We start from the raw sequence: 8,414 nt of genomic DNA, 5'->3' as shown, positions 1-8,414 counted from the left end.
TAAACTTAAATAAATAATTAGTTTACAAGTGGGTAGGGAACATTACACTAGTGAAATATTTGACTAATGTATAGAAAATTTTGACAATCGCAAATATTGTTAATGTGTGTAATTTTTTGTTAAATAAAAGCTTAAATTGATAAATTGAAATCAACGATGGTAGATGCTTTCTTAAAATATTAATTTCTGCGGTTATCAAAAATTTATCGCTGACAAAAAAGATTTCATTTCACACAGCAGATTGGGAAAACTGTCTCCATAGTAAAAATATTATTCAACAGCTTTCCCCATGGAACTTTGTTACCGATTCACACACGCCCTATATATGATATTCAGTGCATGTGTAAAATACGAAGGTGGTAGTTTGTGAAAGTATCCATAAATAAAAAGTGGTTGTAATTGAATTGTTTGTCAACAAGTGCCGATTGTTGACGTCTGTGGATAAAAGCGATCATTATAAACAAAACCAGTGTACTTTTATGTAAAAATGCATTAGTTTAATAAGAAATCTATGCATTTATATATGAGTGTACTTATGTGTTGTTTTCATCTGGAAATTGACATATTTAAAGTGTGTAAAAGAAGTTATGTGTCGGGCGATTTGGTGGATAAAGTGTGTATATGGCGGCTTTATTAGCAAAACCAATGTTTATTATATAGGGATGGCATAAGGTTAATTTAAATCCACGCATTCATACATGAGTAGGAATACGTTTTGTTTTCATCGGGCAAGAATAAATATTTTCCAATTTTTTGTTCTTATATTCATGCAAAAAAAAACAACGCGTAAATGTGAAATATAAGTTGTCTCCGTCTTTCTCACATTCTCCGCCAAAACAAACGCATAAATGTGAAATATAAGTTGTCTCCGTCTTTCCCACGTCCTCCGCCATATTTATCTTGAAAAGTTCTGAAATTCCTGCGAAATGCCACGTCCTGACATATTTACGCGCATACACACGTACATATACATGTATGCTTACAGTAGGCTGCACTTAACATGAACATCTTGTAGCTCTATTCTGCTTGTTACGGAATATTTTGTAACCAACAAATTTTGGTACCAAACATTGTTACCACTTCTTGTAACCGAGATTCTAGGTACCTTGGTTACGTTTTAATTTATTCAGCATTTCAGCTATGAAGTTTTGTAGAAATTCTGTTGTTGCATATTTCATGGGGCAATATTTTGTTACCTGCTTATGAGATGGAAACGAAATTTTCCGGTTACAAAAGTTCACAGAATGCGAAAAGGGTTTAATAAAGAGAGAAACTTTATTTTCCGGTAACAGGTCTATTCTGCACGAAGTTTTTGTAACCGGAAAATTTTATTACCAAAAAAATGATACCAGTTCTTGTCACCGCGATTCTAGGTACGTTGGTAATGCAGTTAAAATATTCAGCAATTCAGCTATGAAGAATTGTACAAATTCTGGACATGCATATCTCACGGAGCAATACTTTGTTACCAGCTTACGAGATGGTAACAAAATTTACCGGTTACAAGAGTACATAGAATGCCAGGAACTTTATTTACCGGTTACGAACTTTTTATTACCAGCACAGAATAGACCTGTAAAAAAAATGCGTGTGTAACACCGTACACATGATAGAAGTGAAACTTCTTAAAAAAGGTGTGAGTACCAGGTACCTACTCACGAAATTGGATGTGTTTACGGTTCGGCAAACCATTAGGCGATTGAGTTACATACATAGATTTGGTTAGAAATCAAACAATAATTTCATTTCATCTTATTAATTTTGTGATATACATATCATTTATTATTCATTTTCAGGTAACACCACCTTATATGAATTCGCGCTTCTAACATCCATAGGACCGGATTGTAATGGAAGTAATTGTATGTTTAACAAATAAATGAAAATGTTTATAATGCAATCAATAGATCCTTACGAATTCGCCATTACCAAGGCACTAAGTAACGTACGCACTTTTGTTTGCAAAATGCATTTATTTAAGTTGAAAGAAGACAAATTCCTTTGTTCGGCATTTAAGGCCAAAATACAATAGCGCAGTGGCAGTGGCAGTGACAGTTTATAAAATCAGCTGTTACTGCTAATATTGGCAGTCACGGCCGCAGCAAATACAATACGGCGCTGTCAGTGGCAGCTTTTTTTGACATTACCTTTTGTTTGTTTACATTTTTGTTGTTGTCTTTTAGGCTTCAGTGACATGAGCAGAAGTTGGCTGCATGTTATTTATGTCAAATTCAGCATGCGAAGTTTGCTGCGATGAAAGCAGTGGCAGTGAATTTAGAATTTGGGCTAAACTGAGCAGTACTGCCCGCTGCCACTGCTGTATTGTGAGTCGCTTCATTGGACACCACACTTTCTAAAAAACAGCTGATTTCGAAAAACTGCCACGGCCACTGCCACAGCGTTATTGTATTTTGGGCTTTATTCTTACTCGCTTTCTATCTTCCAAGGCGAATTCATATATTCTTATCACGAATTCATATATTCATGTGGTAGCAAGAGTATAAAAACATAAAATTACCATATAAATTAAAAGCATAAGTATCACATGTATGCCTAGTCCAATTCACGAAATCATTTCATCGATCTGAGTAAAAACTAAGTGCATAAACTGTATTTCGCGTTAATTGAAATCATGAAATGGTGTTCATTCATTCAGTTTATACTCAAACGCAAGGAATGATTTCATGAATTGGCCTACGCATAATGGTAGTAAATGACAGAATGAATTAAAACAAACACATCCTTTTGACATAATGCAAGCCGAAAACGTTGGTTCAAATCAATCCGCAATCAAGTTGGACGTTTTGCCCACAAACATTGCAATTTTGCGAGCAGTCTCATTGTAAAATGTCATTTTTACAATTTCATAGTTTCGGCTTACATTTATAAAATTCAACGAGAGCACGTACCTATTTCGGCTGAGTTATCCATTTTCGGTTATTTAGTGTACAAAATAAACGCAAATTAAATGAGTTTGTTCAACATGGCCATTAATGTAGCGATAAGTTGTACAACTTACCAGAAAATCCAATTTTTTTGATCTTTCATACAACCAAGACATAAATTTATTCAACAGGCCCACAAACGGTGCAATCTAGAGCAAAACAACACCAAGTTGAACCAACGGTCGCTACGTTTATGGCTTTCTTTAAGAAACGTCGGGCGAAAATTTCAACTGCTCCTGTAATACTACCTTACAGGCTAACCTAATATTCGCGGCTTGCGTTTTGGTACGCACGCCGTCGAATTTGTTTTTTTGCGTCACCCGAAATTGGCTTGCGTGCGTTTGCATTTGATTTCATTGAGCGAAACGTCAAATCAAAATGTCACGCAGAACAAAAATTGGAAATTGAGTTAGCTTCATACGCACGCCGTTCAATTTCGGTTGGTCCCATACAAGTTGTATGTGCATGAGAAATTTTTGACAGTAAATTGGCGGCGTGCGTGAATATTAGGTTAGCCAGTTATATAAGTTGGCCTTGCTATCATCCTCACATATATTCATCAGAGTATACCAACGAAGGACGAGTTAATACAAGGAGATAGCAAGAGCACAAAACTACTCTAGAAAATTACATGCACAAATGTACAACAAACACATAATTTGTACATATATACATACATACAAATGTATATACAACCATTCAAACATGTGTACATACATGAAAACATTGCTGGCCATAAGTACATACATATGCCCATCAGTACATCAACGAAGCCCGTTTGCTTCAGCATAAATATATCCATACAAACATATGTGCATATGTACGAATGGATGTAGTTACGCGAAGCACGCTTGCATCATTTATATGTACATATATTGCTTGGTAGCGGCAGAGCTGAAATGCGCAATGAGTTCGTTCATACATACATATATATGTATATATACATACGTGCATTCAAACATACATATGTATTTATATACATACATATGTAGGTACTCGTTCCCGTCAGGCGTCGCTTTATTTCTTTTTTCTCTTTCCCTATACTACCTACATCTTCCTTCTCACTCATGTAACGTTTTTAGTTTTAAAAATTCCACTCTCCATTTTTGCGATACCGCCGCCTAAGAAGTTTCACTTCAAAAATTTGATTACCAACGCAGAATATGTTAATGTACGATTTTGTGTTTGAAGCTTTTCATGATAGTAAATAATATTTGTGTTACCAACGCAGACTAGGTCAGTATATACATATGTATACACTCACTTATACATGCTTCAGAGCTTTCCAATTAACAATAATGCAAAATAATAAAAATTTTTGAATTGGTATACATGTCGCTCGAAGTATCTAAAGTCAACTGTAAAGAAATCGTAAGCGATCGGTCTACGAAAATTTTAAAATTTATGACCGAAGATCATTAACGCGACCTTGTTGCCACATTACATTAGTGGTTAATCCACTTATGTATGTGATTTTAGAAGTTTTAACTTAAGATCAAAATATCATAGGCCACTTGTGCAAAAAATTTATTTTTACTTTGTTTTTTTATTAAAATAAAATCTTAAACAACTAATTAATAATACGAAAGTTTGAAGAAATAATGTGATTTAAAAGTTTAGAGAAAAATTGTCTTAACTCGAGATAAGTTATTTTTGCAAATGTCCTCAGATATTCCTGCGGAGTAGCCACTTTTCATTTGGCTGGCTGTGATTTATGTATTCAATTTTACATGTTAAAATTTTTGTGGCTTGTGGGCAATGCGTTTGCGGGGAAATGTATGACCATTGAATTTATGAATGAATGTGTTTGACCTCGAAGAATATACGCATGCGTCTATGAATGAAATTTTTATTGTTGTGTTTTAGTCACATATGCGGGTAATTTCATTCATAAATATTACTTTACAACTTCCATATTAAACAGGGAGTTTGTAAAGGTCATGTATAGCGCATGCACTTAATTTACTTACATTTGTTTAAAATTATAAGATAAATTAATCTATGCACATGCAAATTGTTAAATGCCTTCGGCAAATAAACAAAAAGAGTTGCGGCCATGTTTTTTTGTCATTTCATTTCTTTATTTCTATCATCTATCACTTTTTCTCCCCGTTCTTTGTCGCCGCGAATCCAAATGTGCGGCGAATTCATTGACGAAACTTGTAGCTCGTTTCTGTAACAATTCTCTACCAAGGCGAATTGAGATATGAATTCGCCGCCCTGGTGCTCTATTCTTGTAACTGTGAGTTTTCAAGTGTACACTGAAAATTGTGTGCACTCTTCAATTTGCGATTCAGGAAGAGTGAGAATGAGTTTTAGCTGTCAAAATTGTGTACACTTCCTCATTTTGCGATTCAGCATGTGTGAGAATGAGTTTTAACTGTCAAAATTGTGTACACTTCTCTTCCGAAAAACTTACTGAATTTTAGTCGGTGAGTTTTTGGTTGTGAGTTTTGCACTCGGTGTACACTACATTTTCTCACAGTTACAGAATAGAGCCCCTGTTCTCTACTGCTAATGAGTAGTAGAGAGTGACGTATATTCTCTACCAGTAGAGAAATAATCGGTAGAGAAATGTTACAGAAACGGGCTATTGATGTCAAAACGGACGCGAATTCCTCTTGCAAACCTTCTAGACTCACTCGCCACACTTAAGCGAGTTGTATCTTCTTATAGATTTACGTTCTTTGTTTTTACAAATAAAAATAAAAACAAAATCAGATTGCATTTGTTAATTTGGTTTCATGTATTTTTGGATATTTTGCTGCCATCTATTCACTAATTTACAAGTATTTAGAATAGTGGTCAGAAAAATCACTAATTTTCGTGATATTTTCCCAATAGTTGCATCGCTTAATTCACTTGTACATCACCAACTAGATGACATGTATGAGCGAGTGAACATACTGTAAGTCAAATGCGCCGATGTGTGCGAAAGAAAGGGATACACTATCACACGCCCGGAGAAGTGGTCACTTTTTTCCCCAAGCCCATACAAAACTAACCGCTAAACTGACCAAAAGTTTTAGTCAGTTTTCCCACTAATTTAACCGATAATCATAGGTCAGGCTTCTTGCAGGGTGTGTGCACTAAAAGTCAAGAATGATAGAAAATAAGATTGCGCCGTCCTGGCGTCGATGAGATGCGTGTACCATAAGTAAACAAAGCCGAATTGGATGTTAAAATAGAATGTTAAAGGAGCAAATTTTCTTAATATTCAATTTTCGACAGTATACGTGGTTTAAGGCTATCTGCACACTTGTCGTCCAATCATAGCTGCGTTATCGTCTCGCCCTGAAATTTTGAGCCGAGCACATGCATTTCAAACCCTGCAAAAAACGGCTGACCATATCGAAAACAAACTATCGAGTGTAGGCTCGCATACATATGTACATACATACATACATCAAAGAAAATTTTACTTTAATGTTAGCTGTGGTGCAAATTAAAGAAGATATTGGTAAATTTAAAGAAAGAATTAATCAAAACCCGTATATTCTATTTGTATATAAAAAAATGAGCAAAAAAACCTTTTTTTTAGCGCTATGTGGATAGAGAAGAAACAATTTTAGGCCAGTGCGCGTATGCCGACTGTGGAGCCAGTGCCCTGCAGTAAAATTTAGAGACAGTCTGACAAAGCGCTAGTTCCGAACTACATATCTCTGAACTAGTGCAAAAGGTTTGCAGAGCGGGACAGTTGAAACTTGCGGTGTAAAGCCCTGTATGCAGCTCTCAAGAAAACGGTCAAGAAAAAATTGCAATTATTTCGCGTATGTGTCCAAGGAATTTTGACATTTTTGATACCTCACAGCCTGTTGCCTCACTCTTTTCTCAAGAAATAATGGAACGGGCATATATTTCTGTTGCAAGCCTGGGTTGCCTTGTGCTCTTTTTTCATAAAAAACTTTAGAAAACCGTAGTAGAAAGCGTAGTAAATTTCTTAAGAACTGCGTACTGCCTTAAGGAAATTTGACTCAAGAAAATTTCTTAGCCATTTCTTGTACGTCATTTTGTATGGAATTTTAGCTTTTCTTGAGAACTGCATACAGGCCTTAAATGTGCAAATGCTCACTACTCGTACAATACGAAAGTAGCTCAGCGAGAAGACCTCCGACTCAACCATCGTTGGTCGCGTGTTCAAATCGCGGTGGAGGCAGTTGTGAGTTTTCAAATTTAATGAATTTAAATTGTTCGTACAGCTTACAATATTTTTTTTTTATAAAATATGTAACAAAAACGGAATCTGTAAAAGAAACGAAAAAAATGTCCAAAAATCGAATCTCAAAAACGTTTTCTCTTAAAAAAAAGACTGTCCAAAATGAAACCGGTTAAAAACTGGTTGCAAAGTAATGCACTGGGCGACAATTTCCACCGCCAATGACATCACCGTGTAAAACTGGACAGTTGAAAGCATTGGTTGGGTATTGAGCTAGAACTGGTACTGTCGGCGAAAGGTCTAGTTCTGCGTCAGTTCTAGGCTAGTCAGATTTTCTGCAGGGTGACTATAGTGCTGAAATACAGCACAGCTGGAGGAAGAAAAACCAAACGGCGCTGAGGCATATGTTGTGGCTCTGAAAAAGCTTGCGAAATTAAGCTAAATTCAACAACATATTTTTACAAATAAAACAAACACATAACCTAAATCGAATTGTATTTTTTAATTTGGATTCATGTATTTTTGGATATTTCGCTGCCAACTATTCACTAATTTATCAATTATCAAAAATCAAAATCACTAATTATCTCGATATTTTCCCAATAGTTTCATCGCTAAACTCACTTGTACATCACCAACTAGATGACATGTGTGAGCCATGAACCAAAAATACAAGATCACGTAAGAACGCGACGTTGTATTTGTAACTGGTTTTGAGAAAAAAGTTTGCGAAAGCGGGTTCGTCAGCTGAGCGTTTGTTTACATCAAAAGCACCAATATTTTACACTTTTATTCAAGTAAAGAAGAGTTAATTCAACATGACAACACATTTTAAAGCATTTTGTTGCATCATTTTACCTAAATTGTGCGTTTAAAGTGGCTGACAATAATTTTGGCTAATGTTGGTTTTCGTTGTTTTCTTTGCTTTGTTTACTTTTCGCTCGTTTTCCAGTGAAACAAGATGGCGTAGAACCCGCTAAAAAAGTCGACTTTTTTCACTCTCTTGTTCTTACGTGATCTTGTGTCTTTCGTTCATGTGTGTGAGCGAGTGAACATACTGGCTGCGTTTCTTTATACATTCCGGATAATCCCATTTCACAGCCGGAATAAACAGAATGCGTTTGAAATATACGTTAACATATCATCAGGAACGTTCTAAAGAATATGTAAACAAAAAAGTTTATTCCAAACGTTCAGAATGAATAAAGAATTGCAGCCACTGCAAGGCAAATACGCTCGTGGGTGTGAAAGAAAGGGATGCACTATCACATGCCCGGAGAAGTGGTCACTTTTCTCCCCAAGCCCATACAAAA

Source organism: Rhagoletis pomonella, unplaced genomic scaffold (genome assembly GCF_013731165.1).
Source record: "Rhagoletis pomonella isolate Grant_MI unplaced genomic scaffold, Rhpom_1.0 Rhpom_scaffold_00002, whole genome shotgun sequence".
Classification (NCBI taxonomy): Eukaryota; Metazoa; Arthropoda; class Insecta; order Diptera; family Tephritidae; genus Rhagoletis; species Rhagoletis pomonella.
The sequence above is the reverse complement of the archived record's forward strand: the minus strand, read 5'-3'. Positions refer to the sequence as shown.